Here is a 20,737-nt window from a genome sequence, read left to right as displayed (position 1 = left end):
GGATGTCACAGAGTATGCCCACCTGTGTGGGTGCCCACAACCCACCAGGCGCCAGGCTTGGGGTAGGGGGGTTCCTCCCTTCCAGCTCCTGGTCCCCCAGGGCACTAACGAGAGGGGCCAGCGGGAGCCCACTGTAGCCTGGAGACTCACCGGCTGCTGGGCTCAGCCCTGGGGCGGACATGCTTCCTCCTCAGAGCAGGCTGAGGCGAGCTGCTGTGGGAAATGGTACTGTACAGCCGGCTCCGTCCCCTCCACGTCCCTGGAGCCCTGAGCAGGCAGGTCTGCCCCCCGGAATCCCGAGGGCCCCGGAGGGAGGGGCTTCTCACGGGCAGACCAGCTGCTTTCGCCCCTCCATCCACAAAACCTGAGAGCCAGCCGAGGGGCGAGGCGGGGCGGGTCCGTGTCCACCCCCATATGTTTCTTATTGTAAATAATCTGCACTGATTAAATTGTGTGGCCGGCGAGCGTGGCCCCCTTTGTAAGAGGCCTTGGGCTGGAGCTTCCAGCTGGAGGGCCTGCAGGTGATGGGCCGAGTCCCAGCTGGGCCTGGGGAGCTGGTTCCCACACCTAAGAGACCTCACTCCCAGGTGTGTGGGGGCTCCTTCCCAGGGTCCCCGGGAGGGGAGGGCCTGGGGTAACAATGAGAGGCAGCTGCCTTCCACTGGGTGGGGCAGGGGACCTGGGGTGGGACAGGGAAGGAGTGGGGAAGATGCTTGTCATTCATTCCTGGTGAGAAGGGGCGAGCCATCTCCCCCCACATGCCCTGCACACACGAGGGGAGGGGGGGGAGAGCCAGGCCACCTGGCCCTCTACCCACCCTGGCTTCTGAGCCGCCTGAAGACCCAGCTGGGTCAGGGAGGAGTGGGAAACGGGGCTGCTGCCCACTCCCCTCACCCTGTGCTCTGCTCAGAGGGTGAGGGCACCCCAGGTCTGCCCTCTCATCCTTGAGGCAGCCGAAAAGCTCGCCCTGGGCAGGGTGCAGATGACACCCAGGGGAGCAGGAGACAAGCACTGCCGTCCCTCCGGTCTGGGCGCGCCTTGGAAACCGGCCCCCCCAGGAATGCAGTGAGCAGCTGTAGTGGGGTCCCACCCCGGCCTCGGAGCAGGCCAGGCCTGCACAGCTCCTCCGAGAGGGTCCTTCAGCCTGCTCTGGCCCGCCCTCCCCCACAGCTGCACGCCCCCTCTCCGGCCCCCCAGCCCACCCTTTCCTCTCTTTGTATTGAAGACTGGCTGAGGCGAGTAGGAAGTGCTGGCCCTGGGAAGCCCCACTGGCCTCTCCGGCCCAGCTAGGAAACGACCTGGGAGCTCCCCCCGCGGCAGGGACCGTGGCGGCAGAATGGGGGGTCCAGGGCGGACACCCTCTTGTCAGCTTTCCCGTGGCAGAAGCCACAGGGCCTCCACCCAGCGCTGCCTCCTACTGAAACCTTCGGGTCCCCCAGAAGCTCAGAGGTCGCCGGGCAGTGTGGGGGCACAGGGATGAGAGAGGAGAGGACAAAAGGCCCATCTCACGGACACTTGGCAGCGGGGTCAGCCCCTCAGGAAACTGCCTGAGGGCCCTTTCACCCCCAAGCTCTCCGGCAAAATCTCGGAGAACCCCGGTGACTGGCGGAACTGGTCTCCCGGATGCTGTCAGCTCCCGCTCCATCTCAGGAGCCCGTTTCTCCGGGCCCAGAGACACGGAGGAGGTGTCGTGGGAGGGGTGGGTGGGATGCCATCCCTCAGCCCGCCCCCCCATCCCCAGAGAGACTCTCAGCCCCAGCGTGGTGGCCCTCTGCCCCAGCATCGAACAGGAACCTGCATCTGCGACTTGTTTTTATTATTATTATTATTATTATTACTACTACTACTACTACTAATGCAGCTGTGGCCTAAACTCACCTCGGACTCCTCACACCCCTGTTCCCTCACCATCTTGTTCCTTTCTATTTCCTACTTCTCAAGTAAGACAAGACGTTACAGACAAAGAAAAAGGAGAACATATAAGTCACCTAATTCTCCCAGCCGGTGCTAGCCTGCCGGGTTTCCTTCCAGCCTTTTTTCCTCTGCATTTGCACACCTGGGAGTTTTCGAGGCTAGAACACCCTGGGCGTCAGCCCTGACTGCTTCGGGACATCAGTCTCCACGGAGGGGGTCACACGACCGGCCCCGCGGGCTGCTGCTGGGAAGGTGGACAGAGGGTGCCTGGCCTTTGGCGACCTCAGCCGACTCCACTTACATTGTACTCATGAGAACGGTGGGGCTCAGAGAGGTGAAGTCACTTGGGCAAGGTCACACAGCTGGGAAGCGGCCGAGCCAGGGTGAGAGAACCTAGAGGGGCCGACTTCCCAGCAGCGCAACCCCACCCCACCCTGGTGCCCCTGGAGGATTGGGGCAGAGGTGAGGAGGCCCCTGCCCACCCTGGCCTTCCCTCCCCACACATGCTGGGCGTCGAAGACCCCAGGGCCACCAACAGAGCCTCCTTTCAGGCTGGGGCAGGGGCCGAGCTGGCCGCTTCCCCCGCCTCTGACTGGGCAGAAAAGCCTTTTTGTTGTGGCTCACACAGAAGCCGTTCTCCTCCGGCGCACGGGAAGGAATGGCTGGCTTCCTGTCCGTCCATAGCCGCCCGGACTGCGTGGATGCCTCCCTGTGGGTCCGAGAGACGCAGGGCTCCTGCCCCTCCACGCTCTCCAGTCCTGCCCTGGGGCCTGAGGCTGCCGGGCTTTGCCTCCGGACCCAGGAACTCACCCAAAAGGGCAGGGGTCAGCCACTCCTCAGCCATGCTGGCAAATCCTGGGGATTCCAGGCCTCGAGGCGCTTTCAGGGCACAGCAGCACCACCCTTAGCCCACTGCTCAAGTGACCTGATGACCCACAAAGAACCGACAGAGGTCCCTGCTAGGCTGCCTGTGCTGTCCCAAGTGTCCCCTGCACTTGCATGCCTCTATGACTTCGCTTATGCTGTTCCCTCCTGCATGAAAACCGTTCCCTGCACATTTCATCTTGTCCAAATTGCACAGACCCTTCAAGGCCCAGATTCGGGCCTGCCTTTCCAGATTCCCAGCCTCCCACCTCAGGGTGATTGAGTTTCTGTCCTCCTCTGGCCCACCCAGCATGAGCATCCTGCCCAGTCCTTGCCTTTGAGCCCAGCCTGCCCGTCCGTCTGTACAAGCTCCCAGATGCTGACAACGCTCTGTAGTGCACAAGCTGTGTGTCCTCGGGCAAGTCGCTTCCCCTCTCTGAGATTCTCCCAGTGTCTCCATCACTAGAATGAGACTGATCGCCATGCCCGCTGCAAACAGTTGCGAGGCTCGACGAGCCGACCCTTGCAAACACTGAACAACAGCACCTGGGCTGGGGCGGGCTCGCCATGGTCTGTTACCAATATCTCTATTGCAGGAGCAGGTAGTGGGTGGATCATTCCCACCAAGTGCATTCTGAGGAGGCTTCCCTCCTCGAATTTCTCCCTAGGACTGTTGGTGGGATGGGGTCAGTGGTCACAAGCTTGGGGACAGGTGCCGGGAGGAGGGACATTCCTGTCCCCCCCCACTCCTCTCCCAGCTGCTGAGGCCTCATCCAGCCTATCCCCGGGGGCAGGGCTGTCCTGGCTCAGCCCCCACTCACCCACCTTCTTCCCAGACTCTGGGCGTCAAGCCCGGCTCAGGTTTCCTCCCCAAGTGTCCCCGACACCTCCCACCCCACCCCATTTTCACGCACCTCGGTGTCCGCCAGAAATAGCCTCCCAGCTCCACTTACGGCCAGGCTGACGGGCCCCTCCTGGAAAAACGATACTGTGGCCCTGCCAGCATGGACGGACAGAGACACACTGGGTTCCGTCAAGAGACCATTCCAAGTCAGTGGAAGTGTGGGGCGGGGCAGCTGCACCCCAATCATTTCATCAAAAAATACACAGCACCCTCCTCAAACCTGTCGGCTTCAGCCAGATGGAGCCCCCTACACAGATGGGGATGCTGAGGCCCGGACACGGACGCAGAGCTGTGTCGTCCACCCCCCAGACAGGACTCTCCTCCACGGCCCCCTCGCCGCCCCCCAACCTCCCACCCCCCATGCGGGGCCTTCCTCTCTGCTCTTCAGAAGAGCTGAGGACAGGGCGTTCTGATTAACCCAGCTTTCCCGATAAAGGGCCTTTCTGAGCACAGCCTTCAACATGCGGGCGCAGAGGGGCTCTGCCCTTGGGGAACGGTCCCTCTACTGTCCTGCGAGAGCAACCCCTCGTGCCCTCTCCATCCATGGGTGCGGGTACAGCTGACCCCATCTCATTGCTGATGGACAGGATGATCTTGTGAACCAGGACCAGCCAATCAGCACCCAGTGCCTGGCTCAGGGGTGGGCAGGAAACCCAAGTCTGGCCAATCAGGGCCTCCTTGTGACTTTTCCTGGAGCTTCGGGGAGAGAGAGGCCCTATGTGTGATAGGATTGCTGAGCTACTGGAGCACGAGCCTAGAGAGCTACTGAGGAGTCGTCTTGCCACCACACATAGAGAGCCCTCCTCAGAGCACAGCCAGTACAGAGGAAAACAGGTTTGAAGATTCGGCAAGGCACCATCTGAGCACCTGGATCCAACCATTCCTGAAGCTCTAGGATCCTAGGTTTTCAGTTACATGTACCAATAAACACTCCCCTTATTTCTTAAGCCAATGTGAGTTGGTTTTGGTGATTTGAAGACTTTTCTCCTGACTCATGCCCAGGGTACTCTGAGCTCCAAATGTGTGTTTAGTTTAATGCATTCTTCTTGCCAATCTAGGACTCTGCTTGGGATAGCGCAAAACCCCAGGACCGCAAGGCACCCATCTCTTCAATCCTTGAAGGTTTGCTCAGAAGCAGGGCTCACGCCGGGGTCCTGACAGAACGCCCCAGCTGCCTAAGACAACATAGGACACCCGATCCTCTCAAGAGGCCCCGGGAATCAAGCAGCCAGATGGTGGCAGACAGGGATGTGGGGGCCCCATTAACTGTTACACGGGCTTTTCCAGGTTGCAAGTGGTAATACACAGTGGGCCAGCAGAACAGTGAGGAACCCGCAGAAAAGCCAACGGCAACTCTGGAAAATGCCAGCAATTTCTACTCTTTTCTCCTCTACCTTCACGTTGTATCGTAAATCCTACCGACTTCCCCTTCTGAGTCTATACTGACACATTTTGTTTGTCAAAAGTGACTTTGTTGCAGTCACGCCCTTTTTATTTCATGGAGCGTGAGATTTGAAGGAGAAACGTGAGATACTGCAGACTTTATCTGCTGCCTGAATTTTATTTTGTTCCATTTAAAGATTTCACCTATTCATTTTTAGAGAGAGGGGAAGGAAAGGAGAAAGAGAGGGAAAGAAACATCCATGTGTGGTTGCCTCTCTCGTGCCCCCCACTGGCTGGGGACTCGGCCTGCACCCCAGGCATGCGCCCTGACTGGGAATCGAACCAGCGACCATGTAGTTCAGAGGCCCGAGCTCAATCCACTGAGCCACACCAGCCAGGGCTGTTGCCTGAATTTTTTGTAATCGTATTACAAGAGAAAGTCTGTTTAGAAAGTCACAGAGGCAGTAGAAGTGAGCCAGCTGAGCAGCGTGGACTCAGGAAACAAGTTACAGGAGCAGAAGAAGGGTCCTCGGAGCCTAGGAAAGAGACAGGCAAACATGACAACCTGGGGTGGGGGCGGGGTGGGGGGGTAGTGGGGATGGGAAAGGCACGGAATGCTCCCGCGTGCTCCGGAGAGGGAGAGCTCAGTTGCCCGAATTTTTACGCGCGTGCGCATGCGTTACGATGTGCCCAGAAGGATGGAACGACTGGTTCACCGGTGTATCCTTAACCCCCTTTCATGTCCACAGATCGTTTTCTGCAGCGTTCCTGGTGCACAGGCTCACGGAAGGGCTTACTTCCTCAACCCAAGGCAGCACAGTCACAGATAATACATCCGTAAGGATCACAAACAGTTCTCCAGGCTCACTCTGTACCACACTTTATTTGGTTTACTGTCATTCATCCTGATAAGAACCCCCACAGGGAAGTTCTGCTGTTTACACTTCCCTCCAGAGAAGCCCCAGGCTCACAGAGGTGGGGGAACGTGATTAAACGTCACACAGCTAATCAGGGTGGAGCCCGAACTCAAGCCCACACCTTCTTCTGACTCCAGCTCCCTCTCTCAGCCGTTTATTTATTCAGTGAGCATCTAACGATGTCAGAGGTCAGCCAAGGATCCAGCAGGGAACATAGGGGACCCTCCCTCCTGGGGCTTACCTTCCAGGGAGCCGAGCCTCCAGGCAGAGGGAGTAGCCTGTGCGAAGGTCCTGAGGCCGGAGAAAGGAGGCAGCAAGGTGCTAAAAGGGGTGAGAGGGAGAGAGAAAGGGAGCAGGGCCAGGCTACAGAGTCAGGAGCTGCATTTGTTCTAAGCCCGCCAAACCTTTGGAGCATTTTAAGGAGTAGGGAAGAAGATGGCATGATCTGCGGTTTTAAGAATATTTCTCAGGCTACTGTATGTTTTTGCTCAACTGCCTTTGCAAACCTGCGTGCATCTTGCCCTCAGAGAAAGTCCTGGAAGTGGAATCACCTTCCCACAGTGTGCTAAGGCTTTTATGACATGTGACGAATTGCCCTCCAGAAAGCAAGGAGCACCTGTCTCTCCCTGTCGCCAGAGTGGTTGAGTGCTTTCCCCACCCCCACACACCGGGCACGCAATCCTCTTTATCAGCGAGCTCAGTGAAAGTGGTGTTGCTTTGTTGGTTTTACTTGCAGTCCTAACCTTTCCCTCCTTTGTAAATTGTTAACTTATTGAGGAATTTTGAGGGGGGAGGGAGGATGGCCTGCTCCTATCCATTGCCTAGTTTTTTCTCCGGGTATCTCTCCTTATTGATCTGTGGGAACTCTGTGTAACGTGAGGAAAGTGGCCCTTTGTTATCCAATGATTTTAGAGCTGGAAAGTTCTCAGCCCAAGCCTCTGTGTCTGGATGGGTAAGCTGAGGTGTGGACAAACATGGGGATGGGTTCCAATCAGCACGCCCATTTCTCAAGAGCCAGGCTGCTTCCGGAAGGACGACTCTGCTGTGTGTTCAAAGCCTAGAGAGGTCCCCTCCCCTCCCTGCAGCCCCCGCTGCGGTCTGCAGGGTCCCTGCCCCGCCCCCACCCCCAGTCCCCGGCCAGGGCCTTCTGTTTGGTTCCCAACGGAGGCGAAGACATTCTGCAGACACTGGCTCTGTGTGCAGATGACGTCACCCAGGCAGGAAGGGGCCCCGGGGAACAGAACAGAGTTTCTTGGGTCGGGTAGAGGGTGGGAGGGGGTGAAGGGGTGCTGCCCCTGTCCTCCCCTTGTCCCCAGATGCCAGGAGTGGCCACATAATGGATTGCGCCAGCGTCTGTTCTGAGCAGCGCGGGACAAAAGGGGCAGGCCTTCGAACGTTAACGGGGCACCAGAGGAGGGGCAGGGGGGTATCAGAAAAAGTCCTGATCGGGGCTCAGAAATCCTGGGCCCAAGCCCAGCTCGGCGTCTCCGCCTTTGCTGTAAGACGGGGATTCTGTTCCCAGAGCTGGCGCTAAGAATCAGCAAAGTGATGGACTTAAAGGTGTTTGCGCACGGGGCTGCGCTCACTGAGGGGGCTGCGTCACTGTTCTCGCCCACCAGCACCCATCCATCCGCCAGTCTCCGGTCTCCGGGAGACACACCGCGATCGTCCTCTAGAGCGCCACTCCCGTCCCTCTCTCAGCGCATGCGCAGCAGAAAGGCCGCCCCCATCCCCCACCCTGCTGTAGGAACAGGGGAGACCCAGGTGAGTCGGTCCCCATCCCTGCTCATCCCTACCAGGAAGAGGCAATGTTCCAAGTCATCTCTGACCTTTGCCCCCACACGGGAACAGCCTGCAGAAAACGAGCAGCGCACAAGGGAGCAGAAGCAAAGACAGAAAGATGACATTGTTTGAGGCCCTGGATACAGCAAGACCTGATGCTGTTGCCTCTTACTCTTTTGTGGAGCCAATAGATACTCTCTTTGGTCAGTCCAGTTCGACTTGGAATTCCTGTGATGTGTAACTGAAAAGAATATAAATACCCCTGTCCCTTAACCCAGCGGGGCCTTTACGGCCAGAGCCTGGGGCTCCAGGAGGAGAAGACACTCGTCCCAGTTCACACACAATTTAGCGGCAGAGTGAGGGCTCTGGAAGCCTGGACACACCATCCCCAGCTGGTAGCAAGTGTTCCTCTCTTCCCTGAGTGCCCAGGAAGGCACCTGGTGTGTGGGGGCGGGGGGGTGGGGCTCCGGGCGCGGCAGAGGGCTGTGAGCAGAAATGACCAGTATGACTTCTGGTGAGAGGCATTTGAAAGAAGGACTTCACCCCTTTTTCTCTCCCCCTGGAGGGCTGATCCCTGACGCCTCTCCTGGAGCAGGTGGGACCTATGAGGTGGCAGAGGGTCCTCGTCCTGAGTCCCTGAGTGGCTGTGTGGAGCCGAGGGTGCGTCCTGCCCCCAGCCCCACCCTGCACTGGGCGCAGAGGCCAAGCAAAGGAACGCTGAGTGTTAAGTCGTAGAGATTTCAGAGTCGAGTTCTTTCCGCAGCTTCATGTTGTCTGACCTGACGGCCACGGTCTGGGTGTGATGGCTTTTAAAACAGTTCCCTCCACCAACGGCTGCCTCCGAATGTGTTCCCATCATGGACGAAGACGCAACGGCTGTCCCCGCGCACCCTCCAGAGCATGGCCCTGGACGCCCCTGGCACCTCGGCTTCCCTCGGAGGGTCCCTGACCCTGACCACGCGTCCAGGAGTCAACTCCACGCTTTGTCCGGCCCGCCTGGGGCACACCATGTGTCCTGCCGGGGCTCTGACTAATGCAGCTGCAGCAAAGTTGAAATTCTCACATCCCTGGAAGTGTGTGTTGTCTGCTTCAGTGCATGCTTCTAAATCGTCCTTCCAGGTCACTGGCCCGCTGGGCAGCCCTGCAGAGAGATGGGGGCGTGGGGCCCCTCCCCGGGGCTGGGCACCTGGCTCCTGAGGTACGACCTCTGGTTGTGGAGCCAGAGGCCTTGCTGATCAACAATTGCACAACTCGGGTGGCACCTGGGGCCACCTCTGGCTGGATATCTGCCCAGGAGCACGTGCGCGGCCCAGCCCCCGCCGGCTGAGACCAGCCTGGGCACCTGCCCCTACCCCGCTGCTCCCAGGCAGGGCGAAAACCTGACAAGCGTGTTTTCACCAAACCGAGAGTTTCGGCCCCTCTTTGGGGACTGTTTGTGTTTCGGGTCACGCTGCTGGCTGCCCCCACCCCCTTGCTTCCTCTGCCAAAGTGACGCGCCCTGGGCTGCCAGGCCTCTAGGAAGCTGGCCGTTCCTGCCCTGCACTGCCCCACGGGGATCTCCCTTTCCTCTTCCAGACACTTTCGTGTCCTCTGTTACACTTCACCCTCTCCACGGAGCCCAGCAAAGGGAGGCATGTGGCCCGGCGAGGGACGAGGGACGGCAGCTTGCCCAAGGTCACACTGCAAGTTAGGGGCCGAGGTGACATGAAAACTGACCCCCAGCCCCAGGTTCACCCCACCAGCCGAAACAGATCCATCAGACCCGGATCGGGCCTGGAAGCCATCCCCCCTCCAGCCCATTCATTCACGGGTCAAAGGCCAGAGAAGGACTGTTTGGTAAATAAAGGGTGGAGCACAGCCTACAGGGCAGAGTTCAGTCACAACAGGGGCCGTGGGCCCCCACGCCTAATGTGTTTACTGAGTGGCCTTCCACGGAAACAGTTCGCCCAGGGTCACTTCGTGATTTTCTAGACACTTTGGTGCTTTCGTGAACCCCTTCCATGTAAGAAAAAAATGACATGTACATTAAATAATATATATTTTATTTAATATCATAGACTATGCAGTTATATCATTATATGATCATATAATCTATAATATAATATGTAGAATGTAATCAATATAATCTATAATTATGCATATAAAAGTATACGTAATATTTAATATAATATATCTTATATATTGCATTTTATAACTGTGTTGGTACAAAGACTACTTACTATAAGCCAGGCTGGGTTGTATTGTTTTTGTATTGTTTTTGTCTACTGTTCCTAAATAAATTCAAAAGTTGCCCTGAGCCCCTCGCATTCCTAAGGACCCCAGGCACCAGCCCCACTAGGCCTTGTGGAGAAGTTGGCCCTGAGCGTGCCCCTTGGAGGGCCCACAGACTGCGAGTAGAGCCCCCAAAGGAGACGCCCCTATGTTTGGCCCTCGCCCTGGCCCTTCCCTGGACAGCCAGGGACGGGGGGAGTTTTGATGGCTGAAGGCTCAGACAAAAATGACTGCGCCCAGTTCTTAGGCTGAAAGCTTTTGTTCCCCTTCAAATTCCTGTATTTCGTAGTTTTCAAAATTGTAACTAGGGTTTTTTTGAAATAAGTAAATAATAAATGCACATGGATTAAAACATATTTTGAATGCCCCAAAGGATCTGCAAAAGAATGTGGCTCGCCCGCCCGCCTCTGCACCCCGCCGCCTGGCTACCCCGGGCTGGGTTCCCTCCCGGCAGGTGGCACGGGTGGGAGGTGTGTGCGCAGGGCGTCCGCTCCACGCTCACCAGGGCCTCGTCTGCTCGTCCCCGCAAGGAATGCACGTCTATATTCTAGGCATGGACGCGCCTGCTCTGTGTCGAATGACTCTTTAGCATTCCATTGAGTGAATAGAACACGATGATGACCTGTGGGTGCTTCCCACGTTTTCTCTGAAACAGCAGAAAATGGAACAGAGAACGCTTCTGTGCGGACGGGCTACGCTGGGGCATTAGGCACCTGCTTCCCCCGCTCTCAAGAAACAGAGAGTCCCCTTATATAATGCCTCAATAAAGCCGCTCCCATTACCTGGTGCTCTCTGGTTCCTTTATTTTAAACAAGGATGGGCTATTTATGGGAGACACAATAGCCTGAAATGACCTCAGTGAATTCTAATTTGGGATGTTTATGGCGGACACCCAACAGAATTGGGTGGGGGCGGGGCAGCGGGAAGGAGGCCGACATTTAACACAGATTTAGTAATTTTTCCCAGGGATGTGACTTCACAATCACAAGTGTTAAATAACACTGTAAACAAACCTGTGAAAGGTTACTTTAAAAGGCAATGCTTTAGGCTTAAGAACCTGCGTTCACCAGACACCATCAAGAGAATGGAAAACAAGCTGCCTAGTGGGAGAGGACACTTGCAGCCCGTATGCCCCACAGAAGACTCGCATCCAAAATATATAACGGAGTCCCAGGAAACAGTGAGAAAAACAGCAAACGATCCAAAAGAAAAACGGACAGAAGACTTGGTCAACACTGCATTAAAAAACAGCATATCCCAGGGACCCACAAACACAGCGAAACACGCTCAACCTCATTCCCCATCAGGAAGACAGTCCCAGGTGTGCCAACCTAGCAAATTAATCAAACCCGAGGAGGGGGCCATCGGAAGCTTCCGTGTACAGCTGGCTGGTCGGAAGCACAGGTAACCGCTTGGAGTTTTGACTGGCGTCGGAAAGGGGGAGGGGGAGGCTCGCAGGCCTGCGCCCCTAACCTGTGGGAATCTACTGCGATTTGCAGGCAGACTGTGTCAGAATGAGTTGCTTAGTGGTGTTGAGAAAACAACAACAACAACAACAACACATCAGAACTGGCGTCAGAATCCTGCAGTGCGGCGTGTGACAGCCACAGACTGTGAACACACCAGGGCCCAGCAGCCGTGTCCGAGCCCCTGCTTCCTCCTCGCACCTGAAGTGCAAGCGCTGGCTGGTGCGGGGGTGGGGGGGGGGGGTAGCTCCATTTTTAGCTTTTTAAGGAACCTCCACACTTCTCACTTCACATTCCCGCCCACAGCGCACAAGGGTTCCAAATGTCTCCGCGTCCTCGCCCGCGCTCCTCTTCTGGGTTTTGACGGTGGCCGCCCTGACGTGTGTGAGGTTGCTTTTGCTTTTGTTTTTGATCCCTTTGGGAAATGGGAGATTGTCACATAGTCAGGCAGTATGTTATTTCCTGACCCATGTGTGCCGGTATGCACCTCTCAGGGAAATTTCTAGAACTGAAATCTCTGAATCAAAGGATGTGTGCATTTTTAAAGTCACCAGATTGCTCCCACAGAGGTTGTCCCAATCCATTGCTCCACCACTAACATCCCCACAGTCGTGCTGAGCCACTACGGAGCCACATGCGCCCTCCCGGTGCCCCTGGTCCTCGGTGCAGAACGTGAGGTCCCTCTGCCCTTCCTCCTTCCAGGGCCACGGCAGCCGCCTCCTCCCAGACCCGCTGCAGCGCCCTCATGAGACTCCCCTCCCACCTGGCCTCTCCTCTGTAACACCCTCCTGAGAGGCAGCCGGAGAGATTTTTCTCAAACAGACGCTCCCAGGCTTGGAACTCTTTGGGGCTCCATGTCACACAGAACTGTGTTGTGTCCCATCAGGAGTTCGCAGTGATTTACCCTGAAAACCCATCAAATCCTGGGTCTTAATTCGCGTCCCCAGAGACTCCCCTGAGACTAGGGTTCCAGGGGAGGCACCACAGCCTAGGCCTAGTGCTCCAGGAACGCGACTGCAGGGGTGGGAAGGGACGGCAGGAAATAAAGGACAAGTTACCAAGCTAGTTACCACTTCTGGTAGGTGAAGCTTAATCCCCCGACTCCCGGAGAACTCTGGAGGATGGTGTGAGGACACTGGGGTACCAAACACTAACTCCCATCAACGACTGGCTGGGGCGGCTGGGGATGGGGGGATGGGGGCGGGTGTTGATGCTCTGGTGCCTGTGGCTTGCTGTGTGCATGGGCGGCACCCACTCCTGCAGCCGGAGCAGGTTCTCAGGCGAAGAAATGCTGGGTCGGCAGCTGAGTGCTGGGCCAGTGTACCTGGGCCGGCAAAGGCAGGGGACTGACAGCCTCTGCTACGCCCTCCGATTGTGTCTCCCCGTTGGTGTGTTCCAGGGTGAATGAGAAAGTGGAGGAGTTTCTGCTAGTTCAGGGCAACTTGCACCCCAATAGCGCAGCTCACTTTAGCCACAGGCCTTGCCTTTCCAGAACCCACTTTGCCTCCTCCTCATACCTGCCTAGAGGTTTTCTTTAGGGTAAATCGTAGCCAGCACCTAATTCTCAGTCCCCACCCCCGCCACGTGGTTGGGATGGAGTTGGCCTGGCCTCTCAGAGAGCTGGTCAGGTCATTCGGGCTTGGCCAATCAGCGGCTTCCATCCTGCTGGCCATTGTGATTGGCTCAAAGGTGACCACAGGGTCCAAGCAGGCTCATCAAAGGTAACCTCTGGGCTTGGGCTGCTGGTCCCAGGGAAGTCCAGCTCTCTCCCCGATGGGTTTGGGGGTCTGGGCGTGCTGGCTGCTGTTAGGAGTTGCGCGTATATAAATGGGAGGGGTGCAGCCTGAGAGCCCCAGCAGGGAGAAGCCAGCCTCTGGGGGTTGCCTCCTGGGGAGACATTGAGCCCTGGATGGATTTAAGCCTCAATGAAATCTGCATGGAACCGCTCAGATAACGGGCCAATAAGCACCCTTTTCAGTGTAAGCCAGTCTGAGATGGGCTTCTGCTGCTTACAGCCAGTGGAGGCCGGCCAGGGCTCCAAGGCGCCTCACCAGACGTGGTTGCCAAGGAAACCTGGGCTTCCCTTGTCCACCTATATTGGGGAAATCATCCACCCGGATCTCCCAGTGGGAGAGGCCCAGACAGAGGCTGGTTTTTCCACCACAGTGGTCAGGGCGGCCAAGGTGGGCGTCTTCTCTCCTTCCTCGCCCACCCACTGGCCTCACCCTTGGCCCTTCCCTTCCTGTCTCCGGGGATCCCGCGCCTCCCCATTCCCACCTGACCCAGCTCAGATATGCCTTCTTTGTCAAGCCTGCCTGGCCAAGAGTCCAGACAGAATGAGTATTGTCCCTCCTCCTCTGACCCTGCTGTTGACACCCTCCTACTTCAAGCAGGGCTTGGGGCTCAGTAGGATGGTTCACGCATGCATTCTTTCAACAGTCACTCACAGAGCGTCCCCTGTACGCCCAGCACGGTTTTGTGCGTCAGGGACACAGCAGAGAACAACGCAGACAAAAATCTCTCTTCCTGGAGCTTGCCTTCTAATGGGGGAACAGACAATAAAAATCAATAAACCAATAAGCTACATGCACACGGCTCGCCTGAGAGTCAATACAAAAGAGAAAAATCAAGCCGAGAAGGAGTCTAAGGAGAGCTGGAATGGGTGTGTGTGTGTGTGTGTGCGCACACATTTGTAAATGATTTGGCCAGACTAGGTCTTTCTGAGAGGGTGACTCCTAGCAAAGGTCTGGGAGATGAGGAAGTGCGGGAGATCGGTGGTGAGCCCCACGAGATATGTGGGCGCCCTGATCCCCAGAACCTGCGAATGCAGCTGTATGTGGGAAAAGGGTTCTTTGCAGACCTGTTAGAGAACGAATGTCTGTGGTTCAGCTACCAAATCCGTTGTCTGTTGTCACGGCAGCATTGGGAACTCATACGGGAAGTAAGTCACGTGGAGATCTGGGGAAGAATGTTCCAGGGAGAGAGGATCTCCAGGACCGTGGCTGTGCAGCAGAGACCGCGCTCGGTTTATGGAGTAGGAAGGAGCCCAGGCAGCTGGAGTGGCCGAAGACGGGAAGGGAGTGGTGGAAGGTGAGGCCCTGGGGCCAGGGGACCAGGTCCCATGGGGTCAGGTGGAGCCTTGTTGGCTCTGACCTTGAGTTGGGCGGAGCCTTGAGGGGAGTTTGAGCAGAGAAGTGACATGATCTGGCTCCACAATTTACATAAACTGTCAACCTTGAAAATAAAACAGTGGTTTTTGCCAGCAGAATGGGTTTCTTCAGGAATAGCAATTCAGGAGGACTGAGCTATAGCAAAAGCCATAGGCCAGTCCAACAAGCAAGGAGGTGAATGCTACTTTATAGAGAAAAAGGAGGAAGTTGGGAGGGGTTGTTTTGAAGGAAAGTCCATTGGAGGAAAGTGAGAGTTCAGCGTGGAGACAGGCTCCCATTGGCTGAGCTGCTGGGCAGGAAGGAACTCTTCCTTCCTCCTGCTGGAGAAGTAAAGTAGCATCACTTGGGAGGCTGATATTTCCTGTTGGGGCTGTAATTGACGCCTTCCTGCTGGGGTCCGTAGGTGAAGCCCATAGGTAGTGCATGAGGGCTCCCCCTCCTGGCCTTCTGGCTGCCTTTTAAATAAGATTTCCCTTTATCTCCGCAAGACAAAGGACTAAACGGATGCATAGCGGCCACCATATCGCATCTCAATTACAGCTGTCTATCTATGGGGCTAAAACAGGAGCAACTTAGGGCAGGGACTATGTCTTCAATTTTTCTATATCCTTAGGGCCCAACAGGAATGAAAGAGTTCCTACAGATCAGTAAGAAAAAGACCAAAACAATAAGCAAGAGAAAACTTCAAGCGTTTCACAAACGTGACGAGACTGAGTCATCGCCTCCCTAGGTATTTATCCAAGAGAAATGAACGCACACGGATGTCCACAGAAGCTTCGTTCCTAGTAAGTAAAACCTTAGGCATCGCAGGTGTCCATCAGCAGGAGAATGTGTGTTTGTACATCCGCACCACGTGTCAGTGCCACGGAGCACTAGTCAGCAATCGAGAGTATTTAGCTGTTGCGGTTACACAGCGACATCCTGCAGACACAGTGTGGAGGGAGAGAAGCCAGACCCAGACGACTGTAAACTGTGTGATCCCATCCGGAGGACGTCCCAGAACAGACAACACTGACCTAGGGCGAAAACCGGAGGGTGGAGGCACGGACGGACCAGGTCCATGGACAAGAGGGGGGTTTCTGGGGGTCACAGTCTATGTCATGTCAGAGGTCTGGGTCACACAAGTGTACGCCTTTGTCATAACCGATCAAATGGTGCACCGCAGACGGTTGCATCACATACGGAAATTTTGCATAAAGAACCACAGACAAATATCGAACTCTGGTTAACGATATGCCTGCTCCAGTGTTTAGGAAGGAAGTGTACTGATGCCTGTGACTTTAAAATGTATCAAAAAAATAAAGATGGATGGACGGATGGATTGACATGTGCTCAAGCAGGCCTAGTAAAACTGCTCATTGCAGAGCCTATGCCGTGGGCACATCACAGTACAGTGCTTCCTCCTTTTCTGTGTGTTGGAAATTTTCATAATAAAATGGTTTTTTCCGGGGGTGGGGGAGCGGAGAGGCTCATTGATCGGAGATGTGCAGATTATGAGACTCCCTCTTGCACCCATCGCATCAAATGACAAAGAGACTCCAGCTTTCCCGCCCTGGGCGGCCAGCAATGTTCAGGACCCGTGACACCCAGAGGACGCAAGGGTGCGGGGCTTGCCGTAGACCGTGGGTGGATGGGACTGTGGCCGTTTCCCACCAGAGCCGTCGGCCCCGACACCCTGCGAGCTTCCTTCCTGCGCCGTGCCTGCCCGGAGCGAGCATCTCGCCCCCCGTGGACGCGGTATCCAGGGCTGTATCCTGTTTTCCCCCCACGGCGTCAGATCGTCCGCATGTCCCCACTGTAAAAACTCTTTGTGCACATTGCACTTGAAAGAAAACAGGCCCCCCAGGATCTGGGTGGGTTTCGTTAGGATTACGAAGTTCACTGTGGAAAACTGAGAACATACAGAAGAGAACAAAGAAGAGAGTGAAAACCCCCTGAAACATTTTGTTGGCCCGCCTTCCTGTCTCTGCCGCGCACACGCGTGGGCGTCCACACACACACAGTCACACGGGTTTTGACGTGTGTGCATTTTAACAAAACTGGGACCCTGCAAGGCACTGTGGTTTGTTACTTGCTTTTCTTATTTAACACAATTATTCTGGGATGTGGTTTTATGGCTGCCTGGCTCTCTAACGAGGAACCGAGTTATTTCTCTGTTCTTCGGGCCTGGAAAGGGTCAGCCTGGGGCAGGGACAGGCCCCCCCACCCCCTCCCGCCGCATGCAGGCGTTAGAGGTGTGCAGGCTCCTGGGGTTGGGGGTCCTGGCGAAACACCCCTGATTTGGGGGGCTTCCTGTCCTGGGCACCAGTCTGGCTGCCCCCAGCCCCCCACCCCACCACCATATGCCAGGCTCAGCTGAGAGCTGAGCCCATAACAGCTTTCCTATCAGGATTCCGCCTGTCCTGTCCTGGCCTGGCCTGGCCTGAGCTGCCCTGGCTGGGCCGGCGGGGTCGAGTAAGGCTAGGCCCTGAGGCCTCGGAGGACTGTGGGAAGAGCTGGGTGTCTGGGGCCAGCAGTCAGGCAGGCAGCCTTGCTCCAAGAAGACTTTTGGCCTAAGAAGCATCCTTGGTCCAGCCCTCCGCCTGGAGGAAACCCCTACGTCCCAGGCCTCATTGTGTTTTCAGGATTTCCTGTTTCCTGACCGCCTAACCTATTTATGGGCCACAATGGCCGCTTCCCCTGGAGGCCCTTACTGTACTGGGGCCATCCTCTGCAGGCCTCTGGACTCGGCCCAGCCCGGGCTTGCCCGGGGGCACGGACCGTAAACGGGTGTGACTTCACACGCTCATTCAAAAGATCAGTGGAGTGCTGGGCCAGGCACAGGGTGGGGATGCCCAGGCCTGTCTGGGCTCAGCAAGAAAGAGCATGACAGTCCATCATCCACCGAGGCCGCTGTGCCACGGTGAGTGATGCGAGCTCACAGTGTGGTGGCGGCTCCGGCCCCAACGTTCCTCCTTCTTCCAGCTCCTCCCTCCTTTGCCTGTCCTTCCCGTGAGCTGCACGCCGGTCCACTCTCTCTTTGCAACAGACCTTGCCTGGTGTTGCCTCTGCATCTCTGCTCAGGGGGCTCTTCTGGCCTCCTATGTCCACCCCGCATCCTCAGAGGTTAAATCCGGCAAGACTTATCCAACGGAGCAGACACGGTTCAGTCAGAAATTCTTCCTTAACCTTCAAGGCCCCACCTGGCATGTCATTTCTGGGGGGCTTTCCTCTGCCCCCAGCACGGGGCCACCCCCCCGCCCCCTCACCCCTGCCCCCGCATCTAGCCTTGAGGGCGCTCTACAGGGAAGGCCTCTAGGTTACACTGGTAGGACAGGCTGCCTAGAAGCAGAGCCAAAGATCCCGTTTTTGTGCAAGCGGTTAAGAGCCTCAATTGGTACAATCCGAACAGGCAGAGGAAGAAGTTAGGCAAGATGTGGTTTTAGGAGCAAGTATGCTTCCACCTGAATGCTCAGGGAGCTTGGGATGACACCACAGGAGCTGGAGACTCCAGAGACAAGGGGACAGGGCTGCCATACGGCACGTCCTTCAGTCCCTGCACAGAACCACCTCTCAGGCGTCTCCAGGTAACGTGGCGCCCATCAGAAGGGCTGCCTCTGGGAGGGGACACCGGCCTGGGGGCCGGGGCGGGCATGAGCAGCACCTGCTGCAGGGGGCGTCCAGTACCCAGGGCCGGTGCGCTGTCCGAGGCCTGCAGAGCACAGAGCTGGACACCGCAGGGCACTGAGTGCCTGACTGCACAGCCGGAGCCCAGGTGTGTGGGAGTCGCCCCCTGCCAACTGCCTTCCCAGCAGGCCTGGCTGCTGTGCCCCTGGGCCCCCTCTCCTTCTGGCTGGGTCCTGCCCTCCCTCCCCTCGGTTGTGTCGGTCAGCCTGGCCACATCCAGCCGTTCTGGGAGGGCTTCAGGCCTCTGTGCAAAGGGTGCTCTGGACCTCTCCCTAGCCCTGTCCACCTTCCATTCCTCCCTCTGCCGTGGCATCGTCCCTACATGAGTCACCTCTAGAGTGGCGAACAGCTCCCAAGATGCCACCTCCTCCTGGAAGCCTCCCCAGATCTGCCCGGCCGAAGGGCCTCTCAATTCCACTCCCCACCCTCATGACAGCTTTAGGATTAACACGAAATAAGATGGTTTGTGCAGGAGCCTAAATAACAGATGCTTCAAAAGTCTTTCTCAACGGAGTCTTTTTAGATCACCCATTTTTACAAGCAGGTCACAGTGGCTGTGCTGGCTCTCAGTGGCCCGTGTCAGATGGTGACAGCAATGGCCCAACAGCGCTGTGATGCCCTCAAGGCCATGCCGGTCAGTTGGTATGGGCTTGGGTGGGCGACCACTGTTGAGAGGCTGCAGGCCACTAGGTGCGTATGTGTATTGGCCTGAGACCGGTCTTGTGCTTGCTGTGCTCGTTGCAGTCAAGGCCTCTGAAATTCACAAATATGGCTGACCTTGGAAATAGGGACTAAATGATAACAGGTATGCACCTCATAAGCTCATTTAAACCCCGGAGACCTGTGCTAGGGCTTGGCACTTAATACATATGGATGGATGGGTGGATGGGTGGGTGGGTGGATGGGTGGATGGATGGATGGATGGGTGGATGGATGGATGGATGGGTGGATAAATGGGTGGACGGGTGGATGGATGGATAGATGTGAATAAACACACATAAGTACCTATGTATTTTACAAATAAAGAAGCTGGAGTTCCAAGAGGCAGTGTCACTTGCTCAAGGTTGCAAGTAATTGGCAGAACCAGGATTCTAATTCAGCTTTATTAACTCCAGAACCAAAACGAATGAACTCAGATCCTCCTTACCCTCCTGGCACCCCACCCCCACAGTACACATCCTAGCTGTGGGCACAGCAGGGTGGAGCGTGGAGGAAAAAAGGGTCAGCAGGCCTCTGGAGAAGGGGAGTCAGTGGCGAATTGAACTCAGGGAAAAGATGATGCATATTGGGGAGGGTACGGGGCTCATGCTGACCCTTGCCCCCTGGTGTGTGTGGGGGGGGTTTCTGTGGCCTGACCATCCAAGGGGCTGGTCTCAGGGGCCTCGGTCACCCATGGCCTTCGGTCATCCGTGGTCATCCCGATGGGACCGCCTGGGGTGAGGGGCTCAGGTGCAGAGGTGGGGTCTGCGTCCCTTTGAACAGCCCGTGGGAGGAGAGGCCCACTCCTGGGAAGTGGGTGGGTCCTGGCGGGACCTCCAGGAGCCTCACTCAGCACCCCTGGCCGACTCAGCCTGTCTGGGGGGGACAGGGCCAGCGTGGTGGGGTTTGGGCCAGGGGAGAGAGAGAGGAAGGGGCCTGTGTCTGCGCCGACAGCCCCTCCAGGAACCGGTTATTGTTTGGAGGAAGGAAGACAGAAAACCGGCCCGCACGCAGCCAGGCCAACCTCAGAAGCTCCCAGAGTCAGGAAGGGCCACAGGTCCTACAGGCAGGGGACAGGCAGCTCCCCACCCGGGGGACGGGGGTCAAAGAGCCTCCGAGCCGAGCTGGGGAGGGAGGAAGAGGCGGCCTCTCCATCCCCATCCCTGGGCGGCGCTGACCCTGCCGTCCACCGACCAGGGTTCCGGTCTCAGGGCAACCGCCTGCCCACTGTGGGCCACTTCCACCTCTGCGCCTCAGGCCCCGCACCGGGGAACAGGGACAGGAGCAGCGCCCACCTCGAGGACGGCTGGTATGAGGCCAACCTGTACACCGGAGGTTCCCGGACAGGTTCCCGCCCCTCCCACCGTGGCCCCTGTGACCCTCAGCTCAGCTCCACTAGGGAAACAGGGCGAGAGTCACACCTATATTCCAGATGACGAAACTGAGGCTCTGGGGGGCCAGCTCGGGCGTGCTTCCGTCCCCTGCCTCTCCCACTCCCGCGACCACAGACAGGATGGCCATCCTGCCCCTCCGCAGGCCCACCCTGGGCTCGGCCATGCTGAGGGTGGGAGCTGGGATCGGAGCATGGTTTTTCCAGCTGCTGGGCTTCTTCTGCCAGAAAGGGAGGGAGGGAGGCGTGGAGGCGGGGGCAGGAGGGGAAGGATGGGAGTGGAGGGGTGAGGCTGGGGGAGGCGGCGCCGG

The sequence above is a fragment of the Phyllostomus hastatus genome, unplaced genomic scaffold (genome assembly GCF_019186645.2).
Source record: "Phyllostomus hastatus isolate PE091 unplaced genomic scaffold, TTU_PhHast_1.1 phas_scaffold_345, whole genome shotgun sequence".
NCBI lineage: Eukaryota > Metazoa > Chordata > Mammalia > Chiroptera > Phyllostomidae > Phyllostomus > Phyllostomus hastatus.
This window is presented reverse-complemented; position numbering follows the sequence as displayed.